The 27,419-nt window shown below is 43.5% G+C and overlaps 1 long non-coding RNA gene across 1 annotated transcript; it reads right to left on the reverse strand.

Moving 5' to 3' along the window:
• Positions 1-27,319, reverse strand: LOC143834544 (uncharacterized). Its single transcript, XR_013229808.1, has 3 exons — positions 27,148-27,319; positions 16,068-16,202; positions 1-207 (listed from the first exon to the last, which is right to left on the reverse strand). It is a non-coding gene; the product is annotated as an uncharacterized LOC143834544 (long non-coding RNA).
• Between the last annotated feature and the right edge of the window lie 100 nt (positions 27,320-27,419).

Raw genomic sequence — 27,419 nt, forward strand, 5'->3', positions numbered from 1 at the left:
TGGAATGAGCTCCTGGAGGAGCTGAGGGCCCTGACAGACCTACCACAGTTTTGCAGGGCCTGTAAAACGAAGCTCTTCTTCCAGGCATTTGATTGAGGCCAGGCTAAGGAAGATCTGGGTTCCTCCTTTTAGAAGTCTGCTGGATGCCTGTCCATCTGAGCAGATGATCTCACCCGAGACGAATAGGTAGTCTGAACGGGGACTGGACTGTGGATTGGAAGGTAACAAATGTGACTGTGCTGTCAATACTGCATCATTTTATACTGACTATTTTCTCACGGAGGGCTAAAACATGAGTGGCCTCCTGCTGGCAAACACGGGATGGTAAACCTCATGTTTGCAGCCCTCCTCACAGGAGACCCCTCTCGCATTTCCTCTCTGCCCTGTTGTGGCTTTTTTGCTTCCTGATGAGGCTGCAAGGGGGAACAAAACAAACTTCTCCCATTGCTCCTTGGCTTATCAATCACAGCAAGCCACCAATCACAGCACAGCAGTTCTCACATGGACTGTAACTTTCTTCCCCCCCCCCCAGCCCTGAAATTATTTTGTAAAGGCTATGCAGTAATGCCACAACACAGATGCATTTTAATGCAAAAGTAACACTTCCACGTTGCTACAGAGAAATGCCAGAATTATACAGCATTCCCTACCTCTTTGCGATTTGTGGAGTTTTGGACTCTGTGTCTGGGTGGATTTGTGAGAGGTTGAACATGGTAACTGGAGCTCAAAGAGTGCTTGTGTGTGAACAGTAGGCTAAAACAAGCAGTATGCATGCCTGGATGATCGGGAGAAGGTTGCTTCAACCCCCACCCCCCTTTTCCCAGCTCATTCAGAAACGGGACTGTGTTTTGCCTGCCTGAGTTGTGAGAGGCTAAACATGGTCCCTGCAGACTAAAAAGTCATTTTTTGTAAATGGTTGGCTTAAAAACAAAGTACTCAGACTCCTGGATGATCAGGAGAAAGCTACTCAATCACCTGCCCCCTCCCTTTCCCAGCTTATTCCCCACCTTCAGAAAGCAGAACAGAAGCAGGACTGATCCCCAAAGAACCATGGACACTTTAAAGAAGGTTTTACCTTTGACAATGTAGCTTTGCTATTATGTGCAACATGGACCATGCCATTAAAAAAAATTATTCAGATCATCAAATGGAGAGGGAAAGTGAGGGTGAGGGTGAGACAATGCTGCAGAGACTATTGCGCCTTCCCCCCTCCATATGGGATTGCTTCTGGTTGCTCACTGGTTGCTTGCTGATGGGATATGAGATAAAAAGTGGGAAATCCACTTTTTGCGATTTCCCACATCCCGAGGCAAATCTGGACAAAACATGAGCCAGCCCCTGGACAGCCTTGGGATGCAGGTGACATCGTGTGGAGATGGTTCTAAAACCCAACAGCAACCAGGGGCTGTCCAGGGGCAAATTCCTCATGCAGAAACAGTCACAAATTTATGGGTAAACTACCTCAATAAATAATGTCAAAGACCGCTTTGATTCTGTATTCCTCCACATACAGCCAGCTGGGTGGCCTTGGACTCATCACAGCCCTAATAGTGCTATTCTGATTTGTGCTCCTGCACAGGAGCTGGGGCAGCAAAGTTCCACAGCGCTGCGGTGGCCTTTCTTTTGGGTTTAAGAATGCGGTCTTATGTTGGGACACAATACCATGTTCTTAAAGAAACAAAAAGTGCCCCAGGTGGCTCCACAGTGTGGCAGAGTCACTTGGAGTATATTTTGTCCCTTCCAGGATGCCTTATATCAGGCGAGGGTGGGGAGGAACCAGGCCTGGATGGACCAACACTTCCCTTCTGGATGGCCCTAGTTCCATTGACACATGGGGCAAAAACTGGAACACTGATTTATCCACATTCCCTTGCCCTGGGGCAACTGCGGGCCTGAGCTGGATCAGGCCTGGGACAGTGCCAGTGTTGAGCAGAACTGGGTATTTGCCCCACCACTGGATGAGTGGTAAGTCAGGACAAATTCCTGGTGCAGAAAATGTCAGGGTGCCTACTATGGTGAGAGGAAGTGAAGGCAATTGTAAGCCGTTTTGATACTCCTTCAGGCAGTGAAAAGCAGAGCTATAAAAAAACAGCTCTTCTTCATCATCATCATCTGTTTATATATTTATTCCCCAATTCTTCTTTCAATTTTTATCCAGACATTTGTTACATTCTTCTCTGGAGAACCTTTTATTTATTTATTTATTTTAAATGTAATTCCCTAATCCCAAAATGTTCGACTGATTACGGCTACATTTCTCATTGTTGGTAAGATTTTGTCTGGCATAAGATGTAACAGAGCATAACTGACTTCTGGCAGAGTTTCACATACTGCTTGTCAAATTCTCTCGTATCTTTGGGCTCTCTGTTAATGAATCTGAATCACTTCTTATGCCAGCACTTAGATGTGATTTGCCAAAGGAACAAAAAATGGTGGATTTCCTCCTACTCCTTTGGTTATGTTTTAAAGCAGGCCATAGTAACTTGTGACCCAAAAGTCTAACAGAGTTCACCGGCCATGTTCTATGGCCTGCAAAATATTTAAATCCTTCATGGTTTGGCAGTCCAGAAAGGATTGCCAAAACAGGACATCTATTTAGCTGCCACTGACATGTTGCTAAAAGTGAAATTGGAATCTATGTGAAATTGCAGCTATGTGATCAGGAACAGACTGCAAGAACCCCTCTACCTAATCTCTGGTTTGGGAAATACTAGGAGACATGGGATAGAGCCAGGAATGGGCAGGATTTGGAGCAAGGAGGGATCTCAGTGCAGTATAATACTATGGAGTTCACCCTCCAAAGCAGCTTTTTTTTTTTTCAGGGCCTGAAGATAAGCTATAAATTCCAAGGATTCTAGGATTCTACAAGCAAACAATGGATCTTCCTGCTAATGTGTGCTATTGTTCAGTTTCAGTTTAAACCAACTGGATCCAGCAGTCAGGATCTAGCCACAAACTGATCAATTAGACCGTTAGCTATGATCCTGGCATGTTTGTGTCTTGGTAGACGTACAGACACAATAGTTTTCAATCAGTTCCTGCCCTGCTTCTTTGCTAGCCCGATAAAAAGTGTTCAGGGCTCATGGGTGGTATTTTGGATACCTTTCTGATGTAAACTGATCAGATTAAACTTGCTATATTACAAGTTATGTTGGGAGATTTTCTGGCCTATAACATTGATGCCTGTTGCTGCTCAGCTGGGTGGCAAAGGAAACTAGCCAGCGAAATAGGGAAGTATCATTGTCATCCCTGGTGAGATGATGCAAGTTCTGGCATGCGCTAGAAGTGACGTCTTCACGTTGGATTACACTCTAGCATTCTCTTAAACTCTATGGTTAAAATGTTAGAGCAGTCCCTCCAGTGCAATATCATTTCTGGGTTGCACATGATGCTGCAACATTGTGCAGGGGACAAATGCCCACCCACCTACCTGTAACTTACTGCCTCCCCCAACTCTTGGCAACTCTATACCAGTTTCTATGTGGATGACAAAATCTATAACAGCCATGGATACGATAATGGTCTTTAGATCTTTATTTAAAAGCACCTTTTGTCTTTGTACCACTGTTTGATTTGTAATTTGTCATTTCAGATTTGATTTATAGTTTCTTATATGCTGATGATTGATTCCTTCATCAAATGGAGGACTCTATATTTTAACAAGGAAGAACAATCACTGAAGGCATGGGCAAAGCTTTTGCATGTGCATAGATTATAGATATATTGTAGTCCAGAGGATAACCTGTTAAATATAACCTTGGGAGAACTCTCTCTCTGCTTTGGCATAAACTTGTTTGATGGCTATAGGCACAGCAGTCTCTAATTTATAGGAATCTTTGTGTATTTATTTAGAACACTTTATGCCTCCTCTCTGTGAAATCAGCTTAGGGGCTTACAAATAAAACATTAAAAAAATACCAGTGGATAGAATTAATTCAACATTAACAAATTCTTAACACAGCATTGAAAAACCGAGCCAGAGAGCAGCATAAAACATCCGACAGCTCAGAAGAGTCTCATAAAAGGTGCTAAATTAGAATGTCAAGCAATTTACCATATTGAGCCATGGCAAGGCATCGAGGTCAAGGATGGAATGTTGTCCACCAAAATGGACAACCTGGCCTCCCAAAATCCCATTAGCTTCAAAGTATGGACTCCATGCTGGCAGGGATACTTTGGTCCAACTTTCAGGCTGGAGTATTATGACTGCCTAGTACAGCATGGGGTTGAAACAGTCCTTCCTCTATCTTTACCTTATAGTGCAGGCTTAATAAACCGTAAAGCAGTGGAACACTTCCAAATTAAGAATGTTTAGGATTACAATTTGTGTACTACAGCTGGCCATTTCCTTGGAGCCCTTCCTGCCTTGCCTCACAGCTGGCCAGCAACATTTCCATTCTCTTGCTTCCCCTATTCCCAGGATAGAAAATATCTCAGCAGGGAATGACATGCTAGAGTGCAAAGAGCCCTGCTATGGAGGAAGACAGCCGTCTCACTTGTTTTGTGCATAGGAGCAGACTCTGCTGCAAAAGGATTAGGGGATCATACCAGGCTAGCATTCTTTGCTGGTTTGGCGAAGGAGCAGAAATCCAAACAGGAGCAATTGCAGTAATGTGCTAAATTAACAAACAAGGAGCATATTCTAGAAGAGATTAATTTCAGTTACCTTTCCTAGAGTTGCCATTTTAATCATGGGAATGGAGGAAGGCAGCATAGTAAACAGCATGGGCAGTGGCCAGGGGGTTGGGGGACAAAATCTGCAAAGAGGGAAGGAAAAGACTGCAGGAAAATATTGTTAAATGATGTAGTACAGTTTACAGCGCTGCTTCACGCCATTGCATTGGCATTCCTAAACTTTAAGTCCTTGTATTTGATGGTGTGTCATAAACTGAATAATTAAGTGCACTATCCTTGAGAAATTTGCTACTTACTATTTGTCTAGGTTGCCACCCATTAGATTTGAATCCAGTAGCACTGTAGAGACCAGTAAGATTTTTGGAACGTAAGCTACCAAGAGTCAAAGTTCCCTTCATCAGATTTTCTCTCCTTTTTACCATTGAGAAAACCCTGAAATATTCTTCAAGTTTCAAGAAAGCCCAGAAGTGGGATCTCCAGTTCACAGCTGGAGGCTAGCATCCCCACCTCTGGTCAGGGGTGCCAGCCTTCAAGTGGGACCCGGAGAACCCCCAGAATGAAAGCTCCACTCCAGACAGTTCCTCTGTAGGAATTAGTTTCTTGGGACGGAGATGTGGGGGGGGAGGCTGTGTAGCACTCCCCTCTATGCACACCTACTCACACACACACACACACACACATACACGAGAGAGAGAGAGAGAGAGAGAGAGAGAGAGAGAGAACGAACACAAAGGACAAATGCATTCTTCCCTAATCCAATTGCAAACCTTATGAAGCACACAATCACTTCTCCATATAGGAAACATCTGAGTGTCTCTCCCCTTGGATTACTCTGAGAAGCCATTGGCCAGAAGACTAGACAACTGGCTAAGCAATAGAGTTATATCTCAATTCCTACCCACCTGGTAGCGCCACAGCGTTAGTGCTATTCGTTTGCTGACAACCATAGGCCTGACCTGACCTTGCTACAGCCACAGATATCTTGAAAACATATCTTGTGTTTGTATACAGGGTTCTCTCCCACATTGAACACATCCCTATAGCATCCTATTGGAGACAACATTATGTCAGGATTTTTTTTCTTTTCTTTTCCTGGGCTATCGCACTGCTTTTCAGTGGAGTTTCTTTTCAGCTGTGTAGGATTGCCCCTTTAAATTAGCTTTAATATAAATCACCAGGGACTGATTTAATAAGAATGTAAGCCTCAAGAATGTTGCCACAGGGACACCCATTCTTTTGACCCGGGTGTGGGTGTCTATGAGGAGATGAGACAAAGGCAATAAAAGGAAGGATCATGAAACCAAAGACACTTGAAGTTGCAGCTTTGTCATCAGCTGCCAAACAAATTGGAATAGCATGCTAATGCAATTATCTCCTCAAAAATAGTGTACGTTTTTGCACATCCATGTATGAATCACATTATTTCCACAATGCATTGACACGGGGGGGGGGGAGGCTAAGGCCGACATAATTACCAGAGGAGGAAAGAACTTCTAGTTTATGTTTTCATTAAACCAGAAGTGTTTTGTTGTGTGTGAAGATTATTATGTAAACAGAAAGAGGGTGGTTCATTACATCATCCTTGGTGGTCTTCTCAGTCCAGTTAGAGGAGAACAGTGGTAGAAACCATCTGAAGTTCTTGTACTGCTTAGGAAGCCAGGAGCCATTTGAATATATATAAGAGTCTGACCAGAAAGAAACCAGGGACCAAAGTATCATATGTATTTATTTAACAAATATTTATAAACTCCATCCTCTTCCTGGCACCATAAGTTCCATTCATGGGAACATTGTCATAAAGGGTTTAGAACGATAGTAGAAAGGAATGGTTCAGGATGGTACTTATATAAGGGGGTAGTTTACTGAAATGTTTGCTGTTGGCGTACTCTTGGTTTAACTGCATTGCCTCCTGCCATTTTGCTGCACTCTTTATGTTATGTCATGCTTTAGACAGTTTGTTGCTGGCTTTGTTTTCTGATTCGGTAATCGTAGTTCCATTGAATTGTTTGTTGGATAACTGATGCTGTTTTATTGCATTTTAAAAATATCACATAATCCATTCAGTGGGAAAGGTTGGGTATAAAGTAAATAAACAAATAAAGTAAATAAACAAATACCAAGGGCCATTCCGCACTCATTCAAAATAGCACACTGGATACAAATTGAAATCGCTACTGTTTTGCTGTTATGCACAGCGTCGTTGACAATCTGCAACACTCCTGAAACCGATCCGCAAAAAGCGCTTCGTTGTGCTCTCAGGGAAATCCCAAAAAGTGGATTCACCCTCCAGAAAGTGCTACACTCTTGCAACCAATCTGCAACACTAGCGGGAAAGTTCTGTGCATTACCATTGCGGTTTCTGCAAAGTCCCTCCCCCTAGCTCTCTCCTCTGATCTTCTGGTGAAGCGATCACCATTTTTTTTTCTCCGAGCGAGCGGAGATCAATGCACCGGCGAGCCTTCATTTACCTAGCGAGGCTTCCCTGGCTGCAGTCCCTCCCCAGAGCTGTTTTAAGTCACAAAGCACCAAGCAACACACAGCCCCGTTTGCTGGTTTATTTTCCCTTTATTTTTCACTCTATTTTAGGCCGAAAATCGCGCCCATGCGGGGGGGGGGTATTTTTTTTTCACTCGGGGGGAGCGTGGCAACGATGAAATGGCAGCTCAAACACCACCTGCTAGCTAGATGGGTCTCTCCGTTGCAACGAATCAACGCAGATTTGTTGCAACATGTTTTTTTTTTAAACCTTCCTTAATGGGAAAGGGGCTTTTTGGGAGCATGATAACGGCCGCCCATTGGCTGCTTGATGGCCAGGGGTGGGACAAAGCTCAGCAATATTGCTTCCTGGCTAGCGATTTTTGCCGAGACCGGAAACCTGTGGAAAACGATAGAAACACAACTGGATTCCACTACAAAGGCAGGTATGCATAATGACGAATTCCACTATTTAAAATGGCGTTTTTTCATTCCGCAACCAATTTGCTACATAGATCCTGGTGTGGAATGGCCCCAGAAGTAGTTGATGATAGATGTAATATAAAAATAATCACTAGTAACTGGTTATTCTGGGTTTTTTGAGCTGTGTGGCTGGGGTCCAGTAGTCCTAATGGAGTCCGTTGTGAGGAGAGGAAAGGTAAGCCGCTTTGAGACTCCTTCGGGTAGAGAAAAGCGGCATATAAGAACCAACTCTTCTTCTTGCTAATGAACTCTACTCAGAGACAGGAAATCCACTTCTCAATTCTTATCCATCCCCTGGGAGACTCCAAGATAAGAAAGGAATGTGATGCATTCCCCCCCCCCCGAAGTAAATAAAATGCTGAGCAACTGTTCACACAATCCACTATTTTGGCATAGTGATATTCCTATCTTGCCATGTTCTACCTCTGAATATTAGGGATGTGTACACACACAAAAATCCAACTCATTTGAGATTTGGCCCAAACTGATTTGGGTCAAAGCACACGAAGCACCCTTCACATTTCCAAATTTGTTTGACACTGAAAAGTTTTGGATGGTGAACATGTTCCCCTTCCCAGGTAGTATTTGGTGGAGCATTTAAAAATGTCTCCCTAGTGACTGATTATACATGGGGCAGAAAGGCTGGCAGTGGCAGGACAACAGGGGTAATTCCCAAGTATGTACAACGTTGCCATCATCCTGGCTCCTTCCCGGCCCTGGCCTGAATCAGGGCCTCAGATGGCTTCGACAAGGGAATGTGGATTCTTCCATATTCCCTGTCTTGCCATGGTGGCCAGCAGAGGCCCAGACAGGGCAAGCCAATGCATAAGGGAAGAGCTGGGCCTTTGAGGCATGGCTTCTCCACCATACCTACAGTGTCCCTGAAGGGATGCAAAATGCCCTGTTCAGCTTCGTGGTGCTGTGGAGCCGAATGGGGCATGTCTTCATCCCCATGATGGTGGGATAGCGGCATGCCACTATCCCACCATGCTGAGGTAGGATCCCCATGCCCCCCATCCCCCTGCCACTGCCAACGTGAGGTGTAGTAAGCCACTCTGGGACTTCTTCAAGTAGTGAAAAGCAAGGTACAAAAAACAGCTCTTCTTCCAGTTCTTCTTCGAATTAGGGTTGCTAAAGCAGAAAACTGCATTTAAAATACAGATAGGTGAAAAATATTTTAAACAAACACATAGCTATACATCTAATGCAGTGGTTCTCAACCTGGGGGTTGAACAACCCTTTCACAGGGGTTGCGGCAGGGGAAGCAGCTTGGCCAGGTCAGGGAGGTGCCATCTACACAAGAGCCTTGTGGGGTAGATTGAGATAGAGCATTCGTCTGTCTGGAGCAGTGGAAAAGAGCAAGATCGGCATGATGGGACAAGAGGCAGAACTGAACTGAGAAACCCCCCCCCAAAAAAATTATATACAGTCATGAACAATGGATCTTCACGCCATTGGTCCATTTTGGTTTAATTCCTGTGAAAGAACACTTGCATAATTTTATGGCTGGGGGTCACCACAACATGGGGAACTGAATTAAAGGGTCGCGGCATTATCAAGGTTGAGAACCACTATCAATAAATGCCTCCAGAGAAACATTTTAATCTGGAATGACCTACTGGTGAAGAACATGTGAGGAATAACAATGAGAACTGAGGCTGCTATTAAAGACAGATGTGGGTTTAATGATTTAATATGGTTTTAATATGCCATTACTTTTAACCTAACATCATACTGTTTTCTGATTTATACTGCCCTGAGCCAGCTTGCTGGGAGCACAGTATAGAAACTGAAATAATGAATAAATAAATAGAAGGAGAAGAAGAAGAAGAGGAAGAAGAAGAAGAGGAAGAAGAAGAAGAAGAAGAAGAAGAAGTTGGTTCTTATATCTTGCTTTTCTCTACCCAAAGGAGTCTCAAAGCAGCTTACAATCTCCTTCTCTTTCCTCTCCCCATTACAGACACCCTGTGAGGTGGGTGAGGCTGAGAGAGCCCTGATATTACTGCTCCATCAGAACAGCTTTATCAGTACTGTGGTGAACCCAAGGCCACCCAGCTGGCTACATGTGGGGTAGCGCAGAATCAAACCCAGCTTGCCAGATTAGAAGTCCACACTCCTAACCACTACACCAAGCTGGGTCTCCAACTTCTGATCCAAAAGTCTAACAGAGTTCACCTGCCATGTTCCATGGCCTGCAAAATATTTCAATCTTTCATCCTTTTGCAGTCCAGAACATATAAGCAATGCATTGTAGGACAAAACCTAAAATGATCCCTTTTCATGTCTTCACATTCTGTCAGCCCACTTTGACTTTTAGTCATAGGTCTGCATTGACATCTTCTGCTACATTACTTTCCACACTTGAGTGACCTTACATTATTCAAGATGGCCATGCTTCCTCTTCTACCTGAATACAGTCTTTGGAACAAAAAATCTTTCTTGACCTGGAAAGCATGGTATCTGATCTTCCTGTTTCACCTAGCTGTTTCCTTCTTCATAGTGATATTTCCACTGTAAACAGAGTTCTGTCTCTGCTGATGGACCTCCTGATGGCATCTGGGTTCTGGTAATTACCCAACCTTTGGTAATACAGTGTTGGACTGGGTGGACCATTGGCCATATCCAGCTTGACTTCTCTTACATTCTTATGCTTAACACACTGTTAATGCTATGTAAATGTCAAATAAGAGGAGACTTCACTTAACAAAATCATGGATTTGAAACTTTAGAAGAGTGGGATGAGTACTTCAGAGATGGAAACAGTACTGAGAGGGGTGCTCAACCTCCGAAGCCCTTGAGAGAAAAAGGAACATAAAACACAGCACTGAAATGCCCACAGAGTGACAAAAGTGTGGTTGTCCAATGTCTGTCACTCATCATTAATGATTGCATGTACCACCCAGTAGGTAGCCCTATACCGCTACAGTAGATATTTGTATACCATATTTCAGTCAGTGTGGTGAGATTACAGTGAAAGTGCTGCTTTGAGGAAAGATGTCTTCCAACAAACAGCAAATGAATCACATCTGTGCACTCATTGTTTGCAAAACCTGGAAGTTTGCATGTCATGAAGCTCTTCCCTTAATCTTTGCTCTGGCCTTTATTATATTCCTGAATGGACTGCGATTCCCTCATATACTGCCTTTTGGCCAGGTCTGTTGCCATCTTGTGTGCATGACTACCCTCTAATGGTGACATCCACACTTGCCTTCCGCATGGTATAATCATGTGGCTGATTTGTATAATGATGATGGATCCAGTGAATGTAAGAGAACTTTAAAAGGAGATGGCCAGAACCTGCTTCTGCTGTCTCTTCCCCAATCTTGACTCTGCAAGTCATTGTCGTGAGGGCCTTGTGATTCTCTAGAGCAGTGGTCCCCAACCTTTTTATCACTGGGGACCAGTCAACGCTTGACAATTTTACTGATGCCCGGGGGGGGGGGTAGTCTTTTGCCAAGGGACGTCGCCACCACTTGAGCCGCTGCTCCACTTGCTTTCCTGCTGGCACTCCTGACTTCCCGCCACCCACTGGGGGGTGCTGCCAGCAGCAGCAGTGCAGTGCCACACCGAAGGGGAGCCCCAGCCATGGCAGCCGCCAGAGAGCACCAAAGGTGAGCTGGCGGCAGAGTCGCAGGCCTTGTTATCCTTGTATGTTTAATGTTTCATTTGCATATTTGAGTCCCTAGGTCATCCAAGGGTTTCAGAGAATTATAAACAGTGCCTAACCACTCAGTAAGATCAGATAGAAAAATAATACCCAATCCATTTCAGTTTAGCCTTCCTTCCGGTATCTGTTCTTGAAAAACAACCATGTGGGTTTCAAAAATCTGCAGAAAACGTTATGCAAAAAAGATCTTTCCCCAAGATAGCAGACATACGCAACAAAGTTTCCTGGGGAAGCACCAGACAGAGCATGTTTCAAATATTTTGGAATTTCTCAGACACATCATAGAAGCGCTATAACTTGGAACAGAAATTTACACATTGAAGCTAGATTCATACAAATGCTGAGCAGCTAGTAATGAGCATTTCTGTCAGTCATTTCAGCATGTGTTCTGTGGAATAATTTAAACACAAGCAACCAATGTGTTTTTCAATTACATAAAACATTTCATGTGTCAGATTAGAGCTACATGGGGAGCTCCATGTTAAACAGCTGTATCTGACCGCTCGTTTATATCCTTCCCCATGTTCTGGGTCACATATTCTGTTCGTTTTAAAACTTGGCTAAAGGATCATCTGAATTTTATCCTGCTGGCTTGGATCCTGCATGCTTGGCAGGGTCGTAGCTTCCTGGCTGTACAGTTGACATTTTGCAGCAATAAGCAGTGAATACTTAAGAGAAGTAAACTTTCAAACTAATCCTTAGATCTTGTGATACTCTTCAAAAGTCACTTGATATATCATTTCCCTCCCAAGATATGTATCGGAGAAGCATATGCTCTAGGAAATAGGTCATTGAGGAGAAAAGATAGCGAAACCAATTGTTCATTTGTGAAATACTGCAAATATCTGCAACAGCCTGAACTGGATGGCTCAATACAGGCCAGTCTCATCAGATCTCAGAAGCTAAGCCGAGTTGGCTCTGGTTAGTATTTGGATGGGAGACCACCAAGGAATTCCAAGGTCACCATGCACAGGACAACAATGGCAAACGACCTCTGCTAGTCACTTGCCTTGAAAACTTTGTGGGGTCACCATAGGTTGGCTTCAACTTGACCACACTGGATGTTAGCTGAGTTTAAATATGCAAAGAGGTGTGTAAAAGTAAACTTTGGAGAGAGAGAGAGAGAGAGAGAGAGAGAGAGAGAGAGAGAGAGAGAGAGAGAGAGATAACTAACTGTGCTGTTTTACATTCATTCTGTCTATCGTTCTGGAAGCAAGCGAGAAGCAAGTCTTCAAAGAAACCAATCAGAGCACTGGAGGAGAGTATTTAAAAATGTCAGGAAGTTTGTATTCTAACTTCGCTAAATACACATCTCCTCCACTGCCCACTGTAAGATAAAATCAGAGTCCAGTAGCACCTTTAAGACCAACAAAGATTTATTCAGGGTGTGAGCTTTTGAGTGCAAGCACCCTTCGTCAGACTATGATCTTCTTACATGACGGGGAATAAGACCAACACGGCTACTCATTTGAATCTCTCAATGTAGGATAGTCTTTATATCCTTTTGAATCATTCACACTATAGGTCTTGGCAAAGTCCAACACTTTGGACAAGCACATATGTGTCTGAGGAATTGGTTCAGAAGAATTATACAGTTTCCTTGACTCTTTCTGGGTTCTACCTGATTATGTGCAATTCCAAACTGTCAGGAGGTGTGAGAAGGTTGCCACCATTGTACATTCTAGCCCTCAAATGGAAGATGATTATCTTAAGAGCTAACCTAGACATTACACCATCCCCAGGTCAGATCTGTGGTCAGACTCATGGGTCTGGAATCACTGAACTTGGACCCCAATCTAAACATCCATTCTCAATGTTTAATGAATATTGTAAGTCACCTTCAGCTGTGTATTATGGAGAGTATGGGATTTTAAAAATCTTTAACCACTCCTGGGCACCGAGAATGCCCCGGGTCGCCTGCGGGTAGCCGCGCCAGCCCCCAGGAAGCCTTCACCCTTCACCAAAATAAAACGGGCTTTATTTCTAGTAAACAAATAATTGGACAGCACTAATGGAGCTATATGTATTTTACAGAAAGTACTGTTCATATGAAGGAAAAATATGATCATTAGATTCTACATCAAGAGCTTCTATGATATAGATTCCTCAGTTTTCTTATCATGGTGCCTACACTTTTTTTGGGGGGGGGGCTTTTTCATGATCAGAAAGTACTGATAAAAGCAAATTATAGAATCCAGCTCTATATAGCTGAGGGCCAGAATTTTTAATATACTTTAGAGCAGTGGTCCCCAACCTTTTTATCACCAGGGACCGGTCAATGCTTGACAATTTTACTGAGGCCTGGGGGAGGGGGTAGTCTTTTGCCGAGGGACGTTGCTGCTGCCACCTGAGCCCCTGCCCCACTTGCTTTCCCACCAGTGCCCCTGACTTCCCACTGCCAGCTGGGGGGCGCTGCCAGCAGCAGCTGTGCAGTGCCACGCCGAAGGGGAGCCCCAGCCATGGCAGCCATTGGAGAGCACCAAAGGTGAGCCGGCAGCAGAGTGGCAGGGCAGCAGCCAGGGAGGAGGAGCCGCGGCCCAGTACCGACTGATCCACAGACCGGTCCCGGTCCCCGACCGGTGGTTGGGGACCACTGCTTTAGAGATTTTATAAGCAGTACTCATATGCCAGACTGCCCTGTGCCTACATCTTACTATATTGCAATTTTGAGTATTGCTATATACCTGGAGGATCCCCTCCCCCCCAAAAAAAGTTGTGGTTTTTTAAAATTTGTGTTCTATGCATAGTTTTAATTCTATCAGTACAAGTATGTGTGCACTGTGGCAATTAGTCTGCCCTGCAAGTGAATTCTTATTCTACAATGGTCATGTCCCATGATTCTTCTCTGTAATTCCTCCTCATTTGTTGACTAGTTGGCTGTTTCCCTGATGGGATACTACACGATTACTGCTCCAAGAACACATTTCAGAATGACTAAGAATTAGGAAGAGGGAAAAGACAAATGTCCCCCCGAAAGACTGCTTCTCCAATCTAAGCATCACACACAATGCCCAATCAAGTGTAGGAATGAGCATAAACTGGCTCACAAACAAAAAGTCTGTGATGAATTTTGGCACAAACATTCTATGAACTTTAATGCTGTTTGTGGAGGTTTGTGCCTGTTTGTTACCAGATACATTTTCAGATAGACACTCTCTCATCAATCAAAATGTTTACCAAAGTTCATCAAGTTGGAGGGCAAGTACAGGAGCATCTGGGGGAGGCACCCTGTGACGGTGATTCCTCCAGCTTGCACAGGATCTATTCTATACACTCCTGCACCTCCTGAACATGTGTCTGTAAAAGTGAAAGAAAGAAAGAAAGAAAGAAAGAAAGAAAGAAAGAAAGAAAGAAAGAAAGAAAGAAAGAAAGAAAAGCATATTCCTAGGGACATCTTGAGGGGATATATGGAGGGCAGGTAGAGGAGATTTCGCCAGAGATTACCTGTGAGTTTGGTCTCTCTAGCACAGGGGTAGTCAACCTGTGGTCCTCCAGATGTCCATGGACTACAATTCCCATGAGCCCCTGCCAGCGTTGACTGGCAGGGGCTCATGGGAACTGTAGCCCATGAACATCTGGAGGACCACAGGTTGACTACCCCTGCTCTAGCATATTGGAGGGGGGGGTCCTACCACCTTATGAACCTCACAAATTGAACTGGTTTGTGAGGTGGCTGAACATTTGTTATGGTTTGAGATTCACAAATGGGTCATGCCATGAACCAGACTGAACCACCTTTTCCTGATTCATGCCCATCCTAATCAAGAGTCAGTGTCTAAATTTTCCACTCTAGTATGATCACCAGATTCAAATGCTGGGGCCTGTTGCTGATTCAGAATTAATCTTATCTATGAGGCATAGGAGAGAAACTTTGTAGTGAGCTTCCCATCAGACGGTCGGTCCTGGAATTCTGCCCTACTTCTCCAGATTTTTCAGCAGGCTTTTAAAAATGGCATATTATCAATCTTCTTACTTGGGGAAAATCAGCACTGTTCCAGGTACTTTTTCATCTCATCCAAGCCAAACCACCCATTCCCTGCAACCAATTGGTCTGAATCAGGGTGGCTGAATTGCAATTCAGCAATCCAGCCATGAATCAGCCCATTTAAATACACCCCCCCTAATGCACCCCCCCCCCATAATGAGAAGGCAGGTGGGGGACAGTATGCAGTGCACTGTACAGCTGATAATGACATGATAATGACAATTCTGGATGAATCCGAAATGGTACTATTTTTTTTTTTTGCACATCCTTAGTTCTGTGCATTTTATTCTGTGGAGAGCAAAAAGAAAATACCCTTTGTGAGACCAAAAGTATAAATTGGGGATTTCCCCCCTCCCCAGTGTTAATTAACTTATGTGACTTCCTTGCTACCCTAATTACTCCTGGAGGAAAAGTCCTCACAGGCAGCTTCTGCACTTCTCCCCAGGGACTCATTTCACGAGCTAGACTAGGCCTAGAACTCAAGTTGGTTAATTAAATTGTCCCATAGGATGGCTTGCCCCCCTCTCCCTTAGCTGAGGCAACAGCTGTCCATAACGTTCATTGGCTCAGCTAACTAATCAACACTGTGGCATCTACCCACAATTAAAATTAATGGCCACATCAAGAACTGCAGTGAGCAATCAGTGTCGTTACTGTCAGAGAAAGCAACAATAACGTGGTGGCAAAACAGTGAATCGGTGCTGGAGACAGTAATGGGATGAAATTGGTGGTGCATTTTTATTGTTTGTGGAGGGCTTGTAAAACAGATGTCATGCCAAGAAAAATGGATTCAGCACCACCAGGCTAGCCTAGGCAACTCACCATATTTCTGCTGAGCAAAAAACCCTGCAATGCCATGAGTTTTATTCCCCTTCCAGCGGCAGGATGGTTTACAGTTGGCTTTGGCTTGCTGCTTATTTCACCGTAGTGGTGATCTTCAGGGCTTGGTTTATGGTCCTTTAAAAAAGGTAATAAAATAAGGCTCTAAATTGCCCATACATCTCGAGCAGCACAGATGATTATAAAACTGGGTGGAAAGAATGAAATCTGGTTGTCTCCTCCGAAGTGACTAAACTGTTGTCATTGGCTTATTTCACTTTTCAGACAAGTATGAGAACAAAAAGATATATTGACACAGAGCAGCACAGAGAATACAAATAGTATGGCCAGGCTTGTGCTTTTGGAATACTGCTTTTCTTTTAACATCTGACGCTTAACTTCTGACTGAGACACAAAGGCATCTCTGTCTTCCCATTCCTACTCTGTGTCTCAAGTGACCTCTCAATGTTTTCCTTGCTAGTTCTGTGAAATGCAATGTTTTCCTTGTTATGTTCATATTTGTAGAGATGGAAATATATGCTGTTCCTCAAGGGGGGAAACCATGAGAGAGCGAACTTAGTGTAGTGGTTAAGAATAGTAGGCTGTGATCTAGGGCAGGGGTAATCAACCTGTGGTCCTCCAGATGTTCATGGACTACAATTCCCATGAGCCCCTGCCAGCAAATGCTGGCAAGGGCTTGTGGGAATTGTAGTCCATGAACATCTGGAGGACCACAGGTTGACTACTCCTGATCTAGGGAACCCAGTTCTCCACTCTGCCACATGAAGCCTGCTGGGAGACTTTGGGCTAGGCACAGATCTCTTAGAACTCTTTCAGCCCCACCTACCTCGTAAGGTGCCTGTTGTGGGGAGGTAGACTCATGCTACTTGTAAAAAAAATAACCCATAGTCTCCAAACCTCTGATGATCCTAGTTGTTCTTCTTTGCACCCACTCTGAAGTTTCTATGTCCTTCTTATGAAAAGGCCTCCAGAACTGGAGACAATACTCTTAAGGAGGTCTGACTACAGGATACACTGGTACGATCATATATCATGTCCTAGACATTTTACACCCATTGACACACCCTTAAGATTGAATTTGCTTTCTTGGCTGCTGCATCTTACTGACTACTGGTATTCAGTTTGCCGTCCACCAAAACCCTAAAATCCCATTCACATTTGCTATTTCTCAGAAGAATATTTCTCAATTGCTTTATGTGCATAACATTTTTACTGCCCAGATGTAAAACCTTATATTTATCCCAGCTCAATATCATCTTTTTCACCTCTGCCCGTTTCTCCAATGTATCCAACTCTGTATTTTATTTCTGACTTCCAAAGTGTTTTCTACCCCTCCCAGCTTGACACAATGTGGAAATTTCATGAGGATCCCCTTCTCTCCTCATCGAAAGACGTAATTGATAAAAATATTCAAAATGTACATTTCCAAGTAAGGGTGTGCCTTTCAGAGGGACTGAGGCTGCAGCAATCTAGAAATGGAATGTTGACTCTCCTTCGTGGAGGTTAAGGGTTGCTATGTGAGCTTTTTTAGCCCACACTTTCCTAGGAATGGACATCTCCAAGCCTTGATTTCCATAAGCCCCAACACTTCCCAGTGAATATTGCAGGGATGGTTGCAGTGGTGGGACTATATTCCTCTGCTCTCTGCATGCATTTCTCATTGCTTTCTGTTCCAACCGTGCATTTGAAATCTCCAGGGAACTCCTCTATACGAAATAATCCTATACGGCTAGAATTGGATGCAGAGAAATCTCATTGCAGGGAATTTTGCCTTGTATAAAAGCCTCCCAGGAACCCATAATTCAGTTTTACAGCATTCCTAGTGTAGTTACACAATATATGAATTCTGGGTGTCAAACATGGTTTGCTGCCAGTCTCTAGTCTTAGACTGCAACACTTTCTGCTGCAGAATTTTCTGACAAATATATATATATATATAATTGACCCGGGCATGGGCTTTTCTTTTATGATCCACCAGCTTTAAGCGATGCTCCTTGCATTGTCTTTTCCCCACATGGCCAGTTTCCCCAGAAACCCTCTCATCACACAACCTCTTTCTTTTTTACAGGTTCTTCATAAAACTTGTACCAAGTAGAGGTAGTGGTTAAGAGTGGTGGCTTCTAATCTAGCAAGCCGGGTTTGATTCCCCGCTCCTCCGTATGCAGCCATCAGGGTAACTTTGGGCCAATCGCAGTTCTGTTAAAGCTCTTTTTACAGAACACTCTCCTCAGAGCTCTCTCATCTTCACCTGCTTCTCAGAGTGTCTGTTGTGGGGAGAGGAAGGGAAGGCAATTGTCAGCCGCTTAGAGACTCCTTTGGGTAGTGAAAAGCAAGGTATAAGCACCAACTCTTCTTCTTTTAAAAATTGGACCAGTCTTTGAGCTATACTCTCTTTGACCAAACAAATCTGAAGTGCTCAAGATCTCTCCTTAGGCTTGCCATAGCAACCACCTTAGAAAACAAAATACACAGCTTGGTAGATAACATTGTCTTTTCTGTAACTGATGGCTGAGGCTTCTCTATCTCCTGACCTATTATGCAGATTCTCTCTCCTTCTGAACCCTGGAGACTCCAGGGTGAAAAATGAGACTGTATCTTTATCTCCCTCTCCCTGGCTCCTTTCTGCATTCATCCAAGACCCTCTGCATTGCTTCCTTCCTGTAAGAATAAGTGCCTGTAACCCGGCCTTCTGTTTTGTACTCCTTTTTTTCCTAGCATAATTGAAAGCCATGTGCTCAGTGCTGCCTGACCGCCTCTCCCCTGTTGTGCTAAATAAGCACTTCAGGAAATGTCCCCATAGCATCATAGCATGATCTCAGTAAGACGTGAAAAGGATCTCAAGCTCCCAAAGAATAGGAGGCCAAGCAGGGGTGTAATCCTGCCTGTTGTTAAGTATGAGAAGTGTTTGTCCACTGAGTTGAAGACGACTGACCCACGAGTGACCAGGTGCAGAATCCATGCAATCACCATCGCTGATTATCTATCCACAATAGCAAAGTGGATGCTCACATGCTAATTAAAAAGGTAAAGGTAAAGGTATCCCCTGTGCAAGCACCGGATCATGTCTGACCCTTGGGCTGACGCCCTCTAGCGTTTTCATGGCAGACTCAGTACGGGGTGGTTTGCCAGTGCCTTCCCCAGTCATTACCGTTTACCCCCCAGCAAGCTGGGTACTCATTTTACCGACCTCGGAAGGATGGAAGACTGAGTCAACCTAAAGCCAGCTGCTGGGATTTAACTCCCAGTCTCATGGGCAAAGCTTTCAGACAACATTTCTGCTGCCTTACCACTCTGCACCACAAGAGGCTCCACATGCTAATTATGTAATGACAAAACCAGGCCATGCACATTACAACCCCATAGAGGGGGTTGTAAATTAACAACAACAAACACACTTCTCCCTGACAAACTCTTAAAATAGTTTTTATTGGGAATGTTGAGAGCAGTTTGAAATCAACGGGGAGAGGTCAAGCTCCTAAGAATGTATAGAATGTTACTGGGGAGATCTAAGGGGTGTTGTGGGGATTTCCAAATGAATTTCTCAGAAACCTTACCAGATCCCCTGCTTCTTGCTGGTGGGGAAGGGTTGAGGAACTCCTCCAGATTTGAGGATGGAAATGTAGCCTGGTAAGGACAGGGACTTCAGTTGGGTACAAGGCAATAAGTCTGCCTTCCAAAGCATCCATTACTCTCCCTCCGAGGAACTGATCTCTGTGGTTTGAAAATGAGTTGTTATGGGGGGGGGTCCCACCTTGAGGCTGGCCCTCATGGGCCTTCCCAGAGTACTTTGAGTCCCCAACGTGTACTCCAATAATGGGCATCTTAGGCACCAAATAAATGTTTAAAAGACAACCTGTTCTTGAAAGGTTGCTGTCTAGTAAAATATGGCACACAACGAAAAAGAAATTGGCAGAGGAGAGAAATTACTTGCCAATTTTTTTGAGGGTGGGAGGGATGGGACAATCAAGAAAGACTATGGAGGAATTGCAGATGTAAAAATAGAAGTTTCCAATGAATGCCTTTTAAAAAAAGAAGAGTTGGATCCTTAGTGGGAGTGTGTTCCAGACCGCAAGATATAAAAGGATGAAGCTGAAAAATGAGGCGTAAGAGACGGGATTTTAAAAGATTATTGTCTGTATGGCTACAAGACCAAGATATCAAGGAAGAATGAATGATAGCAAGGACTAATAATATCTATCTCATAACACACATAATCACAATGACAAATGAACTGCTACGAGTGGAACATGCCGTAATATAATTCACCTGTAATAATTACAAATGGTTTATGGGCTTTCTTAACAAAACAGTAAATGGTATGACTTGGAAAAATGTAGATATTAAGAGGTAACAGGCTGTGGCACAACCATGTAAAACTCTAATCAAGGGGCTGTATGATCAGTACATGGTGCTCAGGGGGGAAAAATTAACTGGAGACTGATGGGGATGCTACATAGTTCTGTAGAAGATCACACGCTTTGCATGCATAAGGCCTCTGATTCAGTTCCAACCAATTTAGAATTCAGGTAGACTTTGGCCCATCAATACCTGTCATTACTAGATCAGGGCTCTACATCCTATGGCTCCCGAGCCCAAAGTGGCTCACAATGGAACTAAATACCACCCTTTTAAAAAGAAAATGAAATGTTTATGTTCAGGTATAGTGCAAAGGTAAGAATAACCAGTATGTGAAAGAAATAGCATGCAAAGGACCTTAAGCAACACCTTGTTTCTTATGAACCTGCCATCTACTCCAGTCATCTTCAGAGAATCCTGCAACCTAAGCCTAGATGGGTAGCAACCTAAGAAATGATCTTCCTGATCATGATACCAAAACATGCCTCATCTATTGTTGTCTTCGCCAGTGGTGGAGGACTTTTTTGTTTGTCATGCCCTCAGTAACCGTTATTGGCTTTTACTCTGGATTTGGGTGTAATATTTTTATATGGTTTTCATTGAACAGTTGTATAGATACTTACTGTTTTATCCAAGGAGGGTGATGAAGTTTGGCACCTCTTGGGTTACCAAGTCCCCCCCCCCCAGGCCACCAGCAGAGATGGGGTGGGGGTCGGGTTGCCAGATCAAGGTTTGGAAATTCCTGGAGATTAGGAAGTGGAGCCTGGCAAAAACAGGGATCTCTGTGGCGTACAATCCCATAGAGTCCACCCCTCAAGGCATGTTTTCTCCAGGGGAACTGGTTTCTACAGTTTGGAGATGTGCTGTATTTCCAGGGGTCTTCAGGTCCAAGCTAGAGGTTGGCATCTCTACTTGCAGCACATTATATGTTCAGGTCAGAATAAACAATGCTAACATAATCACTCTCTGTGTTTGAAGCTCTAGTAATGGCAACCATGCTGACAATTTCTTACACTGCCCACCCCTTAAAATATGTTCACAGATTTGAATAAACAGAGCAGCTATTTAAATGAATTAGTTAAATACACATTGTAGTCTCATGTCTTCATTTGAAAAGGTGTGCCTAGGACAATATGTTTCCCCCTTTTGGAAATTCTGCTTTGTAGGTTTTTTTGCCATAGCAACTGACCTGAGCCTTGTTGGCAGAGTTTCAATTTACAGAGAGAGTGAAGCAACAGCCTGCTTATAAAGTAATTTTATTTATGAAAAGAAACTATATATAGAAAGGAGGAGAGAAGTGACCTAACTATCTAGCTAGCTGACATCTGCAGTCTTTATTTTTCACTGCTGTTCTGCAGAAAGGAAGTGCACTCAAAAAGCAGGAAGTCTTCTGTTGAACCAATCAGGACACTGGAAGATATAATTTGAAAATCGTCCTGAAGTGTCTATCCCATCTTTGTGAAATATACTTCTCCTCTGATGCCCCCTGCAGGACAACTGTCCCTTCCCCTCTCCCTTTTCAATCTCATCCACCAGCTAGCCATTTTGGATGGTATAAAGTACTGGAGGAGCAAGGAAGAGGAGGGAGACCCGTATGATTTCAGAATGCCTTGGTCTCAATCATAAGCCTGGTGAAACAGTGCCATCTTGCAGGCACTGATGAATTTTGACAACTCTTTCATGGCCTGGATCTTAACTGGTAACTCATTCCACCAGGATGGAGTGAGGGCCAGGTGGACATCTTCTGTGAAGATCATAATAAGACATTATTTAATTGTGTGGTGATTCTTAAACTTGACATCGCTAAGGGCCTCATTGTGTTGTAACATATTTTGGGGAGGAAGGGAAATGCCCTATATCAGTGGTCCCCAACTTTTTTATCACCGGGGACCACTCAACGCCGCGGACCACTCACCGGGGACTACTCAACCCCTTTTACTGAGGCCCGGTGTGGGGGGGGGGGTAGTTTACTCCTCTACTCTTAACCACTGCCCTAACGCTCTCTGATTGTTATGGTAATGTTTAAACATCCCTTCAAAATAAGATACAGACACGCCACAACAATGAACATAAGGAACATTTTATTTTCATGGAAATTTTAACTCATGACAATGGCAAATCAATGGGAACCCTGAGCTTGTTTTTCTGCAATGAGATAGTCCCATCTGGGAGTGATGGGAGACAATGACACCCAAAGTGTGTTGTAAAGGGCCGGGGGGGGGGATGAAGTAAAGGGCCCGGGAGGGGGGAAAAGGCATCCTTCGTGGCCCACCTCCAATTAGTCGAAGGACCACATGTGGTCCGCAGCCCACAGGTTGGGGATCACTACCCTATATCATGCATTTCTGAGCCTCCGTTCCAATTTTCCTGTTAATGTGCAATGGACTAGGGGATGGACCAAGAATCTGTGTGAGAAAATTGCCATCGAGTCTTTGCAAATCCTGGGAAATATTGAGGTTGGTGCCTGGGGAGGCTGGAGTTTAGGAGAATGTGATAGCATTTCTGGGTGACACTAAAATCCCCCCCCCCATTCTTTATGGCAAAGATCATAGAGATTTGGCAAAATTCCTAGAGCATCACAGTGGAGTCTATGTTCTTGCCATATTTTCCTTGTTACCCCATTTTTCAAGATTGGTGGTTTGCCCAACAAGGATGAGCCAATAGCAAGCTATAAATCTAATGTCACATCTAATAAATCAAAGCTGGGTGTGTGTGCATGTTAAAACTGACTTTGGGGACACATTTCCTCACAGGTTTATTTCCCTTAGTGTCACCAGGTCCCCTCTAGATCCAGACTCGGAGACTCCTGAAGGTTTGGAGCCTTGTACAGTGGGGTACAAGGCATCTATTTTCTCCAGGGAAACTGATACCTGTTGATGAGCTGTGATTCTAGGAGATCGCCAGGTCCTACCTGGAGGCTGACACCACTGATTTTTGCTCATGTTTGCCTACAACATTTTGTAAGAGACCTTTGTTGTATCATTAATTACTATGTTCCAAAAGTGAAATAGACTGAAAATCTTTCAGGTCAAAGCTCTAGTTGTTTGGACGTGTATGAAGGCAGAGTCCTTGGGCTCCAGATCCTCACAGTAAGGGAGTGAACTGAGTGGCTATGGGTCTGAATAAAAGAGGCAAGTGGCAATCACACATTTAAAATTGCTAAACCAGCTCATTCTCCTGTGGTTTTAATGTCCCTCGAGCTAAGAAGGGCATTTGAAAGATCCAGTTGCTTGGATACAAAAGCTAGGCTTTTTTGTTAGGAACAAAGCTGACAGTTCTTAAGAACAGCTTTGTTTGTCATGTACAGGAAAAATCAAACTGTTTTTGCCTAAAACTAAACCATTGGTTGTTGTTGTTGTTGTTTTTTACTTTATAACCACCAAATGTTTATATTTTCACTGCAGTTGCAATAAAAGAAAAAAAAATCTTATCTTGCAGTAAAAACAACAAAGAGTTTCAGCATAAGGACAGCGTCCATAAAACCATCTTGCCAAGTGGGCCTGCAAAATCCCTACATTGAGAGACACCACAACACTCAAAAATTTGTTTTTCTGGGTCTGGCAAGGTGGGGTGGGGGGGGGCAATCTTTATCTTGTACATTTCATAGAGAGAGAGAAAGATGAAAGGTTTGGTTTATGAGAATGGGGAGGAACGATTTCTCCCATAAGGGGTCTCAGCCGGCACACCATATACATATCCTTGGCACAGTTCCCTGTGATGGTGAGTCTGCTGGAATCTAGGCAGCAAAGTTTATTTCAGTAAATGTGAGTGTGATCAGAAAATGGGGCAGATTCCATATTGCAATCTGAGTTCTTTTGATGTAAGTACCAAGGTGGGAATTGTAAGTTGGGTGATGTAGGGATCAAAGATTTCTTTTAATGCCATTGACTAAAAGGTGCTGAAGAGTTATTGTTATCATATTAACCAGCTTAATACATATAGGCATGAATACACATGCATACTGACTCCCAGCACTAGGGCTGTCATACCTAGCACCATGCAATGCCCCCTCCCCTCCCTTCTCAATCTATTAAGCAGGGAGAGGATACAGTTTCATTGCTTATGAACCAAGGCATGCTGAATGCTAACATGCACCTAGGATGCTGGTCACCTGAAAAAACTTTTCAGGCCTACACATTTTTAAGATACAGCATACACTTTTTAGGCTGCAACCACCATCTTCAAATGTCAGATAGCAGTTCTGAAGAGTTTATTCTGCTTGGTATACGACAGTTACTTACTCAAATACAAGACAAGTTCCCCGCCCAGGTATGCCATCAAGAATGAACAGGTTGTCTTACATTTATGTACAAGTTACTGTTCTGTTCAGGAAATTTTGTGTTTGTATAACTTTTTAAAGGGGGTTGATTTAATTTCACGGTTGTCCTCCTTTCCCTACGTTTCTAGAAATTCAGTTTAATTTCCAAATAGTGTTCTAAATCTCATATATGTACTTAATAATGAACAACAATGCTTCATACTTTACTGGAAGATACTATTTGGTCAGAAACATATACACAAACTCTAATTTTTGAAATTCTTGTTGTTGCTGGAAGGGGGGGGGAAGGTTTGGTTGGACAATGATTAATCCAGATGTATTCCCATGAAGAGCCTCAAAAGACTTAAATCTCCAGTTAATCCAGCACGAGTAAGGGCAGCTGGGGGGGGGGGATGAAACCATCTTAGATACTCAAGATCCCAAACATAATTGTTATCATGTTGTTAATGAGCAAAGCTACAAGGGCTAATTCTCCAGTTACTACTGACTATGGTTAAGAAAAAGTCAGAGAAGAAAATTTTTATGTTCTTGTTGAGCTTTGATTCACTTTCAAAAATATCTCTCTAAAATACAAATAGTCCCTGATCTGGATAGCCCAGACTAGCCTCATCTCATCCGATCTCAGAAGCTAAGCAAGGTCAGCCTTGACTAATACTTGGACAGGAGACCTCCAAGGAATAGCAGGAGCATGACATGGAGGTAGGCAATGACAAACTACTTCTGAAGATCTCTTGCCTTGAAAACCCTAGGGTATTGCAATAAGTCAGCTGTAACTTGATGACATTTCCCACCACCACCAAGACAGCCAGCCCTCCTCTATCTACTCAACTTACTTTTGAGTAAATTGTAAGTCTGTGTTTGGTTGGTTCTAATGCTACTGCCTAGCTAATAAAGGTTCAAGTGGAAGTTGATCTTCTTGTAGACAGATCCCACATTCCTGAGTTGCCTCGTCCCTTGTAAAAAATCACCACGTCTTTGGTGGGAGGGCAGAGTTCAATGGCTGCTGGAGTTTTTTACATCCTTGCTCGTGAATGTCACCATGATGAAATTGTAACAATCCTTGGGAGTGACAGAAGCAATCCTGTAAACCCACATTCAAATACCAGCAACTGCAGGAATGAAGTTATGTCCCTGTGTCTAGGAAAGAACCCGTAACAAAGGCAGGTGAGAAAGTAAATCACCAACATTAGAAGACAAAAAAGAACCACCTAAATTGTGTCCTACTGCTAAGGAGGTTTCCTCCAACTTAAGTGAGTGCTTCTCCACTCCATCCACTTGCTGGAGGAACGCTGAAGGAACTTCATTCAGCCTAATGTAGGATACATGCCAGTATTTGGGGAAATAAGAGGAAAAAGTTGAGCACTAATATTGTGGGGTTGGAACAACAGCAGCCAAACAAGTTTGAGTTGCAGATAGGCAGGCACGTTCTAGCATTGAGGGAGACTGTAATACTGCAAGGAATCTAGTACCTGATTAATGAGGGATGGAATTGTCTGTAAGTAATTCTAGAAATGGTGTCCTAGTTCAGAGACATGATCTAGTTCCCTAGTTCAGAAGAAGACTTGCTGCACCAACTTCTATCATATGCTTGCTTTTCAGAAGAAGAAGATTTGGTTCTGATATGACGCTTTTCTGTACCCAAAGGAGTCTCAAAGAAGTTTACAATCGCCTTCCCTTTCCTCTCCCCACAACAGACACCCTGTGAGGTGGGTGAGGCTGAGAGAGCCTTGACATCACTGCTCGATCAGAACAGCTTCATCAGTGCTGTGGCGAGCCTAAGGTGACCCAGCTGTCTGCATGTAGGGGAGTGCAGAATCGGACCAAGCTCACCAGATTAGAAGTCCACACTCCTAACCACTCCTGGTTCTCTCTTTAGGAGAAAATAGAACATTGCTTGAAAATCCAGAGACCAGGATGCCTAGCTTTTGGAATTAAGAGTCTAGTGTGTGTGTGCACATGGGCACGTGCACGCATGGATGCTCACACGTGTGTTGCAGTATTTTGTTAAGACCTTGGTTGTAGCATGCCTACTGCAGGTATGACAACCATGATTTACCTTGTGATGAAAACCTAAAATTTCGTAACAAAGGATAATATTTTATCTCCCCTTTTTTTCAAATCCTCCCAAGCAAATCTGACATAGGGATTATAAACAACTCCATGCATAGCAGGAGCTGGTCTGAAAAAGATATTTGTCTTGAGAAGTTCTTTCAGACTTGGCACAGACAGCCATAAGACTAAGAAAGAAAACTCTATACATTTTGTGGGTGATTATATCTTTTCAGAGGTGGAGCTGTCCTGCTGGAAACATGAGGAAAACAGATCAGGTTTAGATAAAAGAGAACAAACACCGTTGCCATAAGGTTAACATTACATGGGGCCACAGAGGGGAAACACATTATGGAAGTATAATATGAGAATCTGTACCTGTTGACATTCTTCCTCTTATGGAACCCTCAAGTCCTGAAGGGTATGTAGAATGAAGAAATATACCTCAGTGGCAGCAGCTGTTGAATAATTGCCAGACTGGGTGTTGGATTCTCAAAACATCATGTTTTTTAGAGCAGCCTTCAGCTGCAGATGGTAGGGAGATAGAAACAGGACGGTCAGTTTCCTTAGAGCTCAGACTGTCTTCTTGTCTAGTACAAACTACATAGCAAAAATGTGTAAGGACCTATCACGACAAAGGGGAGATAATC

This window comes from Paroedura picta, chromosome 3 (genome assembly GCF_049243985.1).
Source record: "Paroedura picta isolate Pp20150507F chromosome 3, Ppicta_v3.0, whole genome shotgun sequence".
In the NCBI taxonomy this organism is placed as follows: domain Eukaryota; kingdom Metazoa; phylum Chordata; class Lepidosauria; order Squamata; family Gekkonidae; genus Paroedura; species Paroedura picta.